This window comes from Pteropus vampyrus, unplaced genomic scaffold (genome assembly GCF_000151845.1).
Source record: "Pteropus vampyrus isolate Shadow unplaced genomic scaffold, Pvam_2.0 Scaffold22, whole genome shotgun sequence".
Classification (NCBI taxonomy): Eukaryota; Metazoa; Chordata; class Mammalia; order Chiroptera; family Pteropodidae; genus Pteropus; species Pteropus vampyrus.
Window position 1 is genome coordinate 5,564,452 of NW_011888803.1, and position 16,146 is coordinate 5,580,597.

A 16,146-nucleotide genomic window follows, 5' to 3' on the forward strand; every position below is an offset into this window, starting at 1 on the left:
CAAATTCTCTCTTCCTCAGGAGACATCATTCTTTGTTCTATTAAGGCCTTCGACTGACTGGATGAGGACCACCCACATTATGGATCTCAATCTGCTTTACTCAAAGTTTACTAATTTAAATTTTAATCTCATCCAAAAAACAGCCTAGCAGAAATATTTAGATGTTTAGCCACATATCGAGGCACCATGGCTCAGCTAAGTTGATATATAATATTAACCAGTATATAAGATAAGCATAAATTATATCCTAAGATATTCACAAGTGTAATAAGAAGTAAAAATACTGGTAATTTTATTGTTTATAATATCACAGACAATACTAATACTAGTGTGGTTTTGGCTTATATTTATAGTTGAAGAAAATTATAAATTTTAGTTTGAGGTCAGTGAAAAACATAGGATAATCAATTTTCCAATTCATGTTCACAGTTCTATAAATTCTATCCATGGATCCCACATTAAGAATGTTTGTCATTTATATAATTTATAAAATGATCTCACTAATTGCTCTTTCTCTCCTCTGGCTCTCCACGTAGCCAATACATTAATGCTAACTTCATTCCCTATGCCGTGCTCCCCATCCATGTGACTATCTATCAACTACTAATTTGTACTTCTTTAACCCTTCATCCCATTCTCTCAGACTCCAAACGGCCTCCACTCTGGTCATCATCAGATTGTCCTCTATATTTGTGAGTCTGTTTTTGATTAGTTTGCTCTTTTTGTTCCTTAGATTCCACATATAAGTGAATCAAATGGCATTTATCTTTCTCTGTCTGACTTACACCTCTAAGTCTATCCATGTCATTGCAAATGGTAGGATTTCATTTTTTATAAATTCCACTTCTTCAATTCTAGTTTTTCTTGTTAAAATTATTGATATATTACAATGTATCCCATTGTAGGCAAAATCTTTATATGAATTAACTAATTTAATCCTCAAAATAAAATCTCATGTGGTAAATTCTATCATTATTCCTAGTTTACATATTAAGAAACTCAGGTAGAGAGAGAATAACTTATCAGATTCACATAGCCAGAAATTGCAGAGGCAAGATTCAAACTGGGATTGGCCCTAAAGTTTGTACTTTTACTCAAGATAAATCTTATAACACTAATATATCTGTTGTGTATCAGGCAGAGATTTTGAACTAATGTGAGCAGTATTTGCACGATCCTCCTCTATTCATCTAAAAAAAAAACATAAAAACATGATTAAAAAATATATATACATAAAATAAAACGATGATAAACCAAGTGCCTGTTGACGCTGGGAAAGACTTTATTTCCAGTTTATCACTTCTTAAAAATGGTATTTTATACTTCTTTTGTTAATTAAATAGTAATATTGTGTGTGTGTGTGTGTGTGTGTGTGTGTGTGTGTGTGTGTGTTTCAACTCTGACTTTATTATTGTCTCCATGATATTTATGACTTCATGATATTAGTTTAAGATCCACCAAGTTTTGGATTAATTAACCACTGCAGGTTTGTTTCAAGAGTCTTATAGTTATAGTTAAAGATGTGTTTGACTTGGACTTACACTGGTAATTCAAATTAATGATATAGTATAGAACACTATCTGAAGTCCAGCATCTAATAGAGCAGTCTCTCGTTTCCAGTATAACCTTGTTAGAGCCCAGATCCTTTTGTTCTAGTTCTGGAGTGATTTGCTGTACAAAGAAGTATATAATGTTAAAATAGCTCTAGTCTTTTTCTCTTGAATTTCCTAGACAACATGAAATTCAGACACACCGATCTTCCTTGTATTGTCTTTCCTTATACTTCCCAGTTTCTCCAGCAGATATTCTCTCAATATATTTCTTCTCTTCCTAACCCCTTTCTCTGCTTTTTAAACATTAAATTTATTGAGGTTACATTGTTTCATAGTTATATAGGTTTCAAGTGTAGAATTCAATAATATGTCATATGTATATTGCATTGTGTTCACCGTTCAAAGTTAAATTTTCTTCCATCACCATATATTCGACCCCCTTTACTTTTATCTACCCCACTCCTCCTTTTCCTTCTGGTAATTCTTTGACAAAGTATTTTCGTTCTAAAAATGTTTTTTATTGTCTCGCCCATGTAAAAAGTAATCTATGTTCACCTTTAATGCTCACCTATCTCAGACCCAGAAGAAGGTGTCTGCAGAAATGAGCATAGTATCAGACTAGACAGAAATATGTGTCTTCCCTTCAAATATTTCCTCACATGAAATTGTAGAATGGGAAAAATACCAAGAGGTATTCATGGAACAGTTCTTTCTGAAGGAGAGAACAAGGAAACGTCTAGATGTGCCATATCCCTGAGGTTAACTAGTTGTTTGCTTATAGCTTCAAAATGGAGTGTATATTCTTCCTATTAATAATGGTGCACATCTGTGCAAAAAAATTTTACTAACCATAGCTCTTAAAGTTTAAATGTACAATGTCTATGTTCTAATTTTAGTGCCATCACAATTTTCTCCAAGAACTGTGGGTAGAAATTTACTTTTTGTTCGTGAGACTTAAAAGATCCACTTACTGATTTCTCTAAAGAAAAAAATGTTTGCTCTAAAGGTGAATTGATATCTTCTCCATTAGAAACCAAATACTGCTAGAAAATTATAAATGGCCAGTTTCCCGCAAAAACAAAAATCAAACCAACCAAACAAACACAGGTTCGAAGTCAATCAATCAATATAATTCTTCTGTTTTTCTCATTGCACTTATTAACCTTAAGATAAAACAGTTTTCCTTCTCTCTGATTGAAGCTTAGAGGCTGCCTTTTCTCTGCAGCTGTCTTCTCTCAGTAGGTCACATGCTTTCCTTCTTTTAGGATCGGTCTTCTGCTCCTTAGAGATGGAACAGCAGAGGGAAGAGGTGTTTCCAAATCATTTCACAAGAGGAATCCCTCTTGGATGAGGTTCAGAAATGTAGGAATGTAGAAAACATGAACTACATGACACTTTCTATGTAATCTCATTACATGCCCATCTTTTCTACATATCTGGCCAGGAGGTACAGTCTAGTGATTGCTCGATAAAGATGTGTGGTTTCTGCGTAATAGCACTTAATATGTTAACTTGTGTTTGCTCATTATTTGTAACATTACTGGATTCTTCCTTAACGTAACGTCAAGCTCATAGTAGGCCCATGCTCAACATTTTGTGAGTAAATGAATGTTCATAGTATATCAAATACTATGTGGGTTATTTAGCACTAACGTTGGGAATTCCCATGCCAGTATCTGGTTTAAATAAAACATCTAGACATGTTTATCTAGAGAACAAAAAAAAAGGCAATATAGAACAAAATAACTAAGTACGTGACATAGGCAAAAATTACTGGTTGGAGAGTTGTGAAATGTATAAATCTACGTATATGTATATATATATACAAATACTCTCCATGTTCTAAATGTGTTTCAGATGGCTAATAGGGCACATAAAAACAATGATAAAACATTATTTTAAAAGTTGAGAAAAAAGGAGAAATATAAAAGCATAGCATCAGAAGTTTCTAGTAGTTTTGAGATGTTTCTTAGAAGAAATGGAAGTTGATTTGAGCCTTTAAGAAGAGATTTAAATGTTCAGAGTGAAAAGCAGAAGGAAGAAGGTGACAAAAAGCTGGAGTACTATGTTTAAACAAGAGAATGGAACTAATGTATTTAACATATGATCATGGAGAGTTTAAGTTTTTTGCGGAATTCTCTCCAGGGAAAATAAAATAAACTTATGGAAACAAAGTTAAGACAGGCCCTTCTATGGGCCTGCACAAGCAAGAAGTCTTGAAGTTTAAATTTCCTTAGTTTTTACGTATACCTGCCTGTGCATGTGGTAAAGTGGGCTGTTCAAATGAAAATCAGTGCATTTTGATGGGACTAAGGAAAAGTGAGACTGGAGAAAAGAAATGGGATGGAAAAGAATAAGATCCCAAAATATTAAATTTAAGCTTGAGTCTATAAGCAGTGAGAAGCTACTGGATATTTTCCCACAAAATCATGAATTGTGAAAACTGGTATCTTTAAAAGAGTCACTTAGGGGGAGAGTAGGTTTAGAAAATTGGAGACAAGGAGACCCATTGCAAAAATATATGTATAATTCATAAGGTGATAAACATTTTAACAGACTTCATGCATTGTGCCATATTAGAAATTATGTTCTTTATGAAAATTACACCTTTTTAACTGGTGCTAAAAGTGAGAAAATAAGAATATTATATCTGAAGAAAGAAGTTACATGCAAGGAGGAATATCATTTCTATTCAGATCATTTTACTTAATGAGTTTGAGAACAATAGTTAATGAATTGAAGGCTTTACTGTTCACAGGCTAATAATTATTGGATAAGTTAGACATAGCATTCTCCATCTGAGATTTTTAAACCAAATGTTAAAATTATTAAGAATTTTTCTTTTGTATTGATTTTGATTGACACGTGTTGAAAGATTTAGGACCCAAGACTCATCACATTCCCCTTTGTGCTCAGAATTACCATAGATTTCACTGGGAGTTTCATGTAGAGATGGAGTCCTTGAGTCTTAGAGATTTATAAAGGGAAATTGAAACATGCTATCCTGGTTCTTCAATTGGCAAATGAAGCTGAAATTCAATTTTCCAGCCTTCCAGGAAAACAGTATGTTTTCTAATAAAATGTCAAGATGTATTTTTGAATAAAATAAGTTAAAAATTTTAAAAAAATAAATGATCTGGGAGAAAGAGCTTTCTGATGACTCTTAAGAAGTCTTGTAAAGTTGTATTTGTAAAGAAAGTCAGTATACTCTGTTAGGCGTGCTCTGTAATGTCTAGATTTTTGGACAGAACTTGGAAAAAGATAAATGTTAAAGTAAAATGAAAACTGGAGAGATAGCTTTTAAAATGCATGTGCATTTTACATATCAAGGAACATCAGTGGATGCTAAAACTATTGGAGATAAATGTTGAGGGGAACAAAATATTCACTGATAAAAAGATATCTTTCTTTGGATTACTTACTAGCTGCAGTGGGACAATAAGTTGTTACGTACAACCTATACAGAAATATTGTTTTAAAAAAATATTAAAATTGGGGGAAGGGTAAACAGAGGCATCTGGGAGACTTTGAATATGAATCAGTTACCAGGAATTAAGTGTAATTATGTCTATATATCAAATTAGAGTTTGGAACACTCTAATTTGTGTAATTGCACCAAGGAGGGATGGAGAGGATGAGAGGACCTTCCTAAAAGACTCACTTAGGCTCATGTGCGATGTAGGAGAGGTTAAGAGACAAAAGAGGGAAATGGGATGTTGAGCCTGCATAACAGACACGTATTTACTACACTATTGCTCCATTTTATAGTCTCGGCTTTTTGGCATTCATTCTTAAAAGATACCATTTCTTCTACCACTCTGTTTCTCTGGAGTTTCTTCAACTTCTTTCTGGAGCTGCCAGAAGAAAACTCAAAAACATCTGTTCCTCTTTTACACAGACAAATAATAAGCTTTGGGTCTACTCCAATTTTATCTTTCACAACCAAAAAGGATAGTCAAAGTATTGCCCCCAAAAATTAAGAAATAAGAGTAAGTTTTAAAAAAGCTTCTATCTTGAGTCTCTACCTTTAGCAGTGTAAAAAGCAAGCATAAAGCTTTGAAATATGAGCCTTTCTTTAAAATGACTTTATCATACACATGCTAGCTTGGTGTAGGGGATGTGATGTTTTTGTATAATAAAAATCTTAGATGTTGAGCCTACCACTCTGCCCAGATCCTCAGTATCTATATATTGCTTACGACCTGTGATTTACAAATACTACGTGCATTTCCAGTTTCCAGACTCCAATTCACACTATTATATTTGGTGAATAGATTTGTATTTTTATTTGTCTCTAGACATAACCTTTCTGCTCTTCCATTTATTGGTCTTTCACTTGTAAAGCCCTACAAGTTCTTTTTCAATAAATATTAAGGTCCTAGAGATCTACAACATGGCAGAATCATGAGTGTTGTTGCTGGGTGACAAAGATGAAGGCAGTGAAGACCTGAGCTGGTTCTGGGTCTCTGGGGCATGGAACTATAGTACCTACACCTGCAAACCTCTGTTGAGCTAGGGGTTCTGGACAAGCGTGTGACAACCTGGCCACGGCACACCTGGGAACATTCTCCTGTCCACATTGTAGGCATATAATTTTTAAGTGTTTTTCTTGCAGACTATTTTGCCATATATGAAAAAATAATTGTTCCCTTTATCAATCTGTCAAAAAAGAGTTTATTATCCCCATGAAAAGCTGTCTTTTATTCCACCTCACAACATTCTTCCTAGGTAAGTGCCATTACCACTATCTGTTGCATGGGCGAAGCTATGGATCAGAGAGGTGAAATGACTTTGGCTCACAAGTCACACTGGTGAGAGAGCTAGGCACAGCTCTAGGTTTCCTGCTTGTGGCTTTTGTTATTGCATGATGTTACAGCATCATGTTAAATTTTATTTGAAATGTTCTCTTTATGCTTGTACATGTCTCCTTCAACTAAATTGTCTACTTTAGCCCCGATCTCAAGTGGGGTTACATTGGGCAGAAGCACAGGAGCAATGCTTTTTTCTGACTACTGAAAAACTGTACTGCTCATGAGAGTTACTGAGAAGTTAGGAGAATATGCTCTCCATCCCCTGAGGGAAAGAATCAAGATCAACACTTACACTAAAATTTCTTTTCATGCTTTTTTCTTTTACACAAAAGGTCTCTTCTAATGAAATGTGGATATGAGATACATTTTCAAGGTAGTGAAGAGCCTTGAGCTGCAGAGAAAAATAGAGTATGACTATTGTAAATCATTTTCTCTTCTACTGTCTTAACCAACTTTAACCCATCTAAGAGCCCTAATATCCATGCCATTGCACCATTTTTGTCTATCTCATTCCAGAGATCTGTGTTATTGAGCTCATCTCAGAAGGTGATATCTAGAATTTCTGTAATTGAAATCAAAGTGTATGGCTATCTCTCCATAGTGCTTCATTTGAACTTCCCTCTATCTCTTGGCCTTTGATGAATCAAAATCAACAAGTATTTTTGAGTTCCATTGAAGTTCTCAATACTGTGTTTAGGTGTACAAAGGAAGTATAAGACTATGACTGACCTTAAGAAATTAACAATCTGTGTTCAAAGGTAAAATTAACTAAATTTAAAGAGAAAAATCAGATAGGAGAATATGCCATGACCTTGTCGTAAGACGATAAACTGTGCAAGTGCCTAGAAATAGAAAGAAATATGCAGTAATGAGAACTTGGGTACTGATGGTGACGAGCAAAAAGGAAGAATAATTTATGTATAAAGCTTCTTACCTGGAGACTGGAACTTGAATGTGATACCTGGGAAAGGAATCTAAATACAATGGGGTGAAGTCAAGTTCTGTGTGAGTTTGTTGGCTGAAAAATGATTACTGCATATACCCAGTGATTCCAATGTGTAGATTTTCTTTGGAGTTGTGTGGCCTCCATGGAAAGACACTCTTCAGGTGATTTTCAGCAATTCTAAAAGTGCTAACTAGTCAATTCTTGACAATATTTACTCCTTTGGTAAGGAGTAAGTTAAGAAAACACTTATTAATCTTTTTCTCCAACTGTCTCGTTTGATGGTATTACTGACTAAAATTGTCAATATCTTTGAAACAAGCAACTTTTACCATCTGTCATACTGCTTTTAGAAAGAAGACTGATGGACGTAATTATTCCTATCCAAAAAAAAGGGTGAGGGAAGCTACATTCAAAGTGTCTTTAGAGACTCTAAACATATACTCCTAGAAACTGGCTTTTGAGCATTCAAAAGACAGAACACACTTCTATAGATGTCCTTTAAAATTTTTATAAGTCCTCAGAAATATGTTGGTAGCATACTTCAAAAAATGTAGACCATTTTAGTCAATGGACCAAACTTTCACTGTTGAACTGAAGAGAAGGTTTTATGCTTGTAGTAATAATACAACACTTTGTACTTCTGATAATCCTTTTATCTGAGGAGTTCAAAGCACATTAAAGGAAAAATAGAAATAAGGGGAATGGTAGTAATAATAGCACAGTTAAAGCAAGTGTAGCAATATTCTATGTAGTTCAAGATCAAGAATTTCCAAAGAGGTAACAATAATGGTTAACTACATAGTTTCTAATCTCATACATAAATGTAGCAACCCTTGAAGATTGCAACAGAAAACTCAGCGTAGAAATGAAAACTACAAAAATATTCCCCTACTGTCTTGCTACAGTTCTTTAGGGCAGAGTGCTATGATGTCTTTTGAACTTTAGTACTTATCTTCTCTATTTGTTAGTGAAGTTTGGATATTACTATCTGAACAGTAATAGAAAAAATCTGCACCACCTTAACCTGATTTAGCACCACAGCCTCCATGAAGACAATTTCATAGAATGCTGATAGAATTCAGCCACAAGAGAGTGGTGATTTTCCAATGCATTCTATGAGCCCTCGTGAAATTACAATAGCATTAAAGCTAGAATCATACATGGTCAAACATTTAGGAAAGACTGTACATGGTTACTCCTTATGGAAATTCAGAATATATTCACTCAAACTTGTATACTTTTTTTCCCCCAACAAACACTTAGTAACATTTTTTGGGACACCCATGTTTTTTGAAGAACACAGTTTAGAAAAAGTGGTATGATGGAAATAAAATTTCTCCAGACTTTAGAAGATCTGGTTCTGTTGTCAACTGCTAGATGTATGACTATAGATAAAACATTTAGGTTTTCTAAGCCTCAGTTTATTTGCCAATAAAGTGAGGATTTTGTAGTAGATAGCATAATCTTTAGTTCCTTTTGGCAACAAAATTCTGTGATTCTATTTGAAGCATTCATTTAGAGCTTAACATCTGTAAATAAACCATATGGAACTTATGCTAAATTCACAAGAATTTATAAGAAAGTTGAATTCAAAAGAAAAATACCCATTGGTATAATGATACAGACCTATCTACACTCTCTTGTTCAGGTAAATTCCTTATTCTTGCAAATGAAGAGTTCATCAATTTCTTTATTTCCTCATGAACACCTGACTAAATGTAATTTTTACAGCAATAAAATTATGTAAAAGTTTGGTTAAATGCAATTTCTAGATGATGGTACTTTCCAGGGAAGACCAACATATTCCAACCAAGGAATGTCTCCAGCAGTTAACACACTCTATTTAATTTCTAGGTGTCAGCAGCAAAGCTATTACCTAATTTATCAGTGTACTGAGAGCACATAGTGTTCGTCTTTGCTGGAAAAGCTTCTGTCGAATATGGTGATGCTGAAAGACCTTGCGGGCTTTCCATGCCATCAACTCCTTCTTCTGTTTAGTCATCCAGGACTAGAGAAAAGGCTCAGAATTCAAGTAAGATCAAGAAGAAAATTCACTCAAATGATCTTTTGGAGCGACCAAAATAGAAAGCTATAATAAAAACTTCTAAATGCATTTCTTGAGACATTTTACTGATCCATTAAAAATACCCCAATGTTTCTACTCTACTAGAGTAGCTTCTAAGCCTGGGTGCACCCAAATCACCGGAGAATGTTTAAATTGAAAATCTAGTTTGCAGCAGGACCTGTAGTATCAAATTGTCTGAAAGTGAGATCCATGATCTGTTTTATAAAGTTCCTCAACTAGACTCACACAGTCTGTTCGACCCTAGTACGCAGATTGGTGATAAGGGAGCAAAAAAGGAGCACCTTGTCTTATAGGATATGATCTTCTTAGAAATGATTATATTCCTACTTAGCTTATAGAGAAGTGTGCACATTCTGAGACTTGTTTAGGGCACCTATTGTACCTCTATGGCCAACTATGGACATTATTAATTAGCTAGTTATTGCCATGACTGATCATTTATAGTTCCTTTTAAATTAAGCACTTTTGGCCATTTGCATAACTGTCTTTTATGGTTATAGTCTACTTACCTGTTAGAGAAAATATCAAACCAATTTTGCAAAAAGAATATTAACATCCTTACATATGAGGATTTAGACAAAAATAGAACTCTATACACACACACAAATAGGGACACATTTATATCTCTCTAACATTAAGGGTTTGTATGTCCTTGGATAACTCATATGAACTCCTCTGACTCTCAATATTTTTATCGGTAGAGTAAGAATGGATGGGACGGCCAAGAGGAGAGAGTAAAATGGGGAGATGATTGTAGTTGCCTCAAAAAGATGGGACAGTAAATATTGATTAAGTACCTATTATAAAATGCCAGACCCATTTTTTGGTACTTCTATACATATCATCTCATATAATCTTCACAAAAGCACTGAATAATGTTCATTAACATTCTCATTAATACAGATGAGTAACGAGATAATCAAGAGGTCTAGAGATGGCAGGTTGAACACACATATTGACACTCACTACCCTGAAATCCTAATATGATATTATATGGAGCTTTTAAAAAGACAAATACCCACAAAAGCAATGAGAAGGAAAAATAGACAACCTCTAATTTTAGAAGCTAGAAAGCAAATGTGTGGATGGTAACTGACTTAGCAGACTCCAGAAAGTTGCACCATAAAACAACAGTAACAAATCCTAAAAAACAAAACTTTTTATGCCACAGAACCTATAAAAGCCACAAAAATTGGCTACTACAGTTACTTTTTGGAAAGTTATGAGGCTAGTGGTAAAAAAGAACGGTTGAAAGCTCATATATAAAATATTTTGTCATCTTTATTCATTTTACCATTGTGAACAGCTAGACAATTGTCCCTCCTTGCCCTGGCAGAAGACTGAGAATTTCTTTTCTGGAAAAGGGGGAATGGGGAGATTGTGACAAAAACGTGTAGTCAATGGTAAGGATATTGTATTGAATATTGTAGATAGTAAATGGAAGATTACATATGGGAAGTGAAGGTCCTCTCAGATTTTTGTACAGCTTGTCTCTCAGAATACTGGCAGTCAGACTCTTACCCTCCACACAGAAGATTAGAAGAAACTTCTCCATGGAATTTAAGTAACTTAAGAGAAAAAGTTATAAAGATAATAACATTTGGATTCTCTATCCTACTTACCCAGCCAGACCACTCTACAGTTAACTAAACAATAAAGAATCCCTACTATTGAGTTTCCAATCAGCTGGTAAGTGCCTACTTTTCATTATGAGCAGGCAGCCAGGAATCACCAAGCCATGAAGGAAATTCTCTACTATTAGAGTCTGAAACAGACTCATATACATGGAAGAAAAACCCTCTGGAGAAAATTGAGACTGCAAGAAAAAAAAGATTAAAAAAAAATAGAGAGCTTTGAGAAGATACTGCTTTTATGAAATAAGGACACAGTGCTGTTATAGTTTATTATTTAGAGAATAAAAGTACCACTTGGAAATTAAAAATATGATAGTGGAAATTTAAAGAACGGTTTAGAAGATATATCCAAGGAAATTTTCACTAAAAACAAACAAAAAATAAATAGAAAAAAAGGAAAATGAGACAGAGATAAGAAAAATAAGAAAATTAATGGGACAGAGAGAAAGAGGAAATAAAGGAAACAAGAGATAATCATCAAAGAAATACTTAAAGAATATTTCTTTGAACGGAATCACATGTGTCCAGATCGAGACATTCTTCTGAGTACCAAGCACAATGAGTAAAATGAGATCTGCACTGTGACAATTGTCAGAAAACCTTAGAACACTGGGGGAAAACAAGAATATCCAACAATTTTCAAGAAATATTTTATAATAATTATCAAAAAATAAAAATAGAATTGGATTTCTCAACAACGTTAATGAAATATTCAAGATAGTGGATAGATGTCTTCAAAATGTTGAGAGAAAATAACTACCAAATGAGGATTTTATACCAAATTCATGTAAAGAGAATAAATTATGTTAAGATATTGACATGAATAAAAATACCTACCTTTTAAGCATACTTTCTTAGAAAATCAATGAAGTGTATGTTCCAGGAAAATAAATGAATAAAGAAGAAAGAGGAAGACAATGGGTCCAGATTACTGCAAAAAGATAAAGTAGATTGAACACTGAATATGTTTTAATTTATCGAAGGGGTTCAAATGATTGACAGAGAGTTTGGATTTCAACTAGTGATAGAAAATTAAGAAGCTATAAACAAAACAATTATTAACTGCAGGAAAAATAGATTGTACCAGAAAGAGAATGATATCATATGTCATATAACTAAAGTGAATTGGTTTGCATGTTAATATAAACACTGAATGTGAATCTATACAAAATTATGGTATACCTACATTAATAGGATAAAGAATAGGAACTGTAAATATGATTGGAACTGAGTGGAGGAAGGAGATCGAGAGAGAACTGGGAATCAATAGCTAATGCCTAAGTCTGAAATTAAGTAATGAAATAGATGTCTCTGGGAACAGGAAGTGGGGATAGTAATGCGGGAGGAGAAATGATAACTGATCTTTTTCAAAACAAGCCTTGTGGAAACATTTGACTCTTAAAACTATGTGATGTGTTAATTTGATAAGAAATCATATTAAACAAAAGTCTATTTTTGAATATTGAATCATTTCCAGCTTAGATGACGCTGTGATTTGGAGATTTTGTGACACAGTCTGATATTTGCTACTGATACACATCCACAGGAATGCTATAAATCACTGTATCATTGATATTTACATTAGCATTTCTATGTAGGAAATTCCATGAGAGGTTGTGAATTTCTTAAATCTTTCATTGCAAAATGCTGATTTCACAGATAAAGTAATATGTTTGTGTTTGGTATTGCTAAATATGTAACTGTTCTTTTAGAGGTGGTGTTTCAAGAAAAACAGCTTTCAAAATGATCAGTTTTCAAAAATTATTGGCAAACCATCTTTGGGTCAATTTTCTTAAAAGAAGATTCTGTGGATTCATCTAAGCATGAAAAGTAGGATGTTAAAGACATAAAATAGTTCTTATTTATAAGGAGAATAATATATCCTGTTTTATGTTCTGATATTTCTCAAGACCTCATTGAATTTGGAAATCTGTACAATAAGACTACAACTTAGCAAGCTTGTTTACAACTTTTTTTTAAATCAACTTATTGGGTTTTCACACCTTTTCCTCCTACGTTCCAATTACACAGCAATGGTACTTCTGGTACCTTGTAGAAATATAACTAAAGTGTTGTTTTAGGATTTCCAGCCATTAACATTCTTATACTGTAGTCTGGCTTTTATCATGTTCTAGGACTACAGTCTCTCTTCATTTCCACAAAATGTTATGTCACTATAAGGGCCACTGGGAGGGCATCACGATTAATCTAGAACCCCAAGGCTACCTGTCTCTGGAGGATCGTTCATCCCATTCTTCTCTTTAGAAACGTCAACGTTTTCCATTTTGACTCTCCAACTCCTTTCTACCTTTTAAGGTCGAGCTCAAGACTACTTTCAACCATAAATCATCATTAGACCATTCTAGCTATAGATGTCTTACTTCTTGTATTGTTTTGTAAATTATTTTTAAATTTGTTGTAACTTCTTGTGTTAAAGCATTACATTAGATATTAACTGATTAATGTAGTATTTGTTTTTCACTTTTATTTATGTTTATATCCTAAACCAAAAGATAAGCTCCTTGAGAACAGGTGTCATCTACAACATATTTTTATATAATTTCTGTAGTGCCTGCATCCAATCAACACTCAATAATGTTTGTTCATTTAGCTTCATCATTTATTAATCCTTGTGCCAGGTAGGATCTGGGGACATATCTATGACTAAAGGAGACATCATAGTTACTCTAACGGACATTGCAATCTACTAGGGAAAATAGACATAGATAAAATAATGAAACACATAGTAATTTCATGTAACCCAAATGAGAGGTACATAATGCTTTAAGAGCATCTTGTGTCAAGGAGAAAGCTTGTCAGAGAAAGCTTTCCTACAGCTTGTGTCAATCTGTTAATGGGTAGACTATGTCAGAGTGTATTGGGGTAGAGGTTTTTCACAAGACCACGTCATATGAAAAAGCATAAACATTCAAGCAAATGAGACAAGGCTAGTTTGTCTAGAGTGCAGTAGGGCAGAAGATGAGAGGAAAAGAGTGGGGTAAGTTAAAGATGAATATGGAAAGGTAAGAAAAGGTACGACTATGTAGTCTTATCAGTATGTTAAGATTTTTACTTTTCAAGCTAAATACAAGAGAAACTCGATGTGTTTTACACATTGGAAATACTGTATAATTAGTCTTCCATTTTGAAAAGGTCACTTTAGTTGCAGTATGGATAATAGATTGGAGTGTCTAGAAATGAACTCAGGGGGATAGAAAAGTTAATAGATTATTGCATTCATGCAGGCCAGAGGTAATGTTATATTGAATTTGAGAAATGGAGAGAAGGAAGAGTGAAAGGAGAAGTGGAAGAAATTAAGAAATATATATAAGAAAGAATAAACAAGTTTATTCTACATGTAAGAATGCGATGGAGTGGGAAGTATCAACAAAAGTTCTTAGAATTCTCATTTACACAACTAAAAATTCACTATTAATATTCATTCATTGAGACTGAGATATTGATTAAGGACCAGGATTTAGAGGAGGCAGAGGATGAGATGGGCTTTCAAACGTACAAATAAAGTGTTGTAGCCAGATATATGACATGAAATACAGAGGAAAAATCTGGATGGAAATAGAAGTTTGTGAGTCATCGTCGTATTGGTTAAAACTAGTTAAGGAAATGTAGTTAGATAGTTAAAACTAGCCAAGGAAATGTAGTTTAGAAGAGGAACTATCATAAAGCTGGGTGAACATCCAACAATTGGGAGTCAGAAGAAGGAGGAGTCAGGAGGAGGAAGATTATCTCATAGGAGATTCAGAAAGGAGAGAATAGAGAGATAGGAAGAAAATATCATGTTACAGAAGCTGAGAGAGAAGAGTATTTCCAAAAGAATTGAGAGGTCAGTAGTATTAATGCTATGGAGAGATCAAGTTTGATAAAGATTTTAAATTAATCATTACTCGTGGTGGCATATGAGAGCCATTAGTACCTTAGAAAAAGCTAAGTTGAGGTCAGACTGAAAGGTGTTGAGGTAAATGATGAAATGAAGACAGTACATATCGACAGTTTTTTGAGAAATTTGTCTATGAAGTGGAAGAAAGCTAATAAGACTATATCTGGAGGAGAATGTTGAATCAATTAAGAGAATTTTATGTATAATAAAACTTTATGTTATATGTGAATTACATCATAAAACTAATGATATTCCATCTCAATTGAATTTATAATGAGAACTTCTAAAGCATTATTTGAAAATTATAAATGAGTCCAGAAATTCTTTGATTTCTTAATTGGGATTTTCAAGTGAAGAAGTCATGATACATTGTAAATGGAGATTCAGGCAAAAGATATACGTACTCATATATTCATCATAGCTATAATAACTTGTTATCAATAAAATAAATATTGAGTCAATGCTTTTGAATTAGTGTTTAGTCAGTTATTCTGCAAAAAAATTATTTACTGAATCCCTATTGTTTTGGGGCACTGGTGATATTAGATGAGCAAAACAGAAACAGTTCTCCTGTTGTTATTAATTTAAAAAATAATTGGAATGATGACTAATTTATGTGTCAACTTGACTGGGCCATCGAGTGCCCACATATTTAGTCCAACATTATTCTGGATGTGTCTGTAATGGTGTTTTGGATGGCATTAACATTTAAATCGGTAGACTGAGTAAACCAGATTTCTCTCCCTGTGTAGGTGAGCCTTTTCCAATTAGTTGAAGGCCTAAATTGAACGAAAGGCTGATCCTCCCGCGATTAAGAGCCAGCTCCCCTTGACTGCTTTGAGCCGATACATTAGTTTTTTTCCAGCCTTTCTACTGGAGAACCATCTCAAGTTTGCCAAACTTTAGACTAAGTCTTCCATCAGCTCCCTTAGTTCCCAGATCTTTAGACTTAGAATAGAACTTCACCATTGGTTCTGCTGAGTCTCAACATCCCTCCTGCAGGTCTTGAATTTCAGTCTCCATAATTATGTGAGCCAAATCCTGATAATAAATCTCTTTTCTTTTACACAAACATCCTATTAATTTTGTTTCTCTAGAGAATCAGACTAGTAGAGTGGTTTTGAAATTGTTACAAAGGAGAAGTTAAGGGTGCCTTAGAAATATATAACACATAATAGGAAACCTAAACCTCTTTGAGGATTAAGAAAGGTTTCCTGA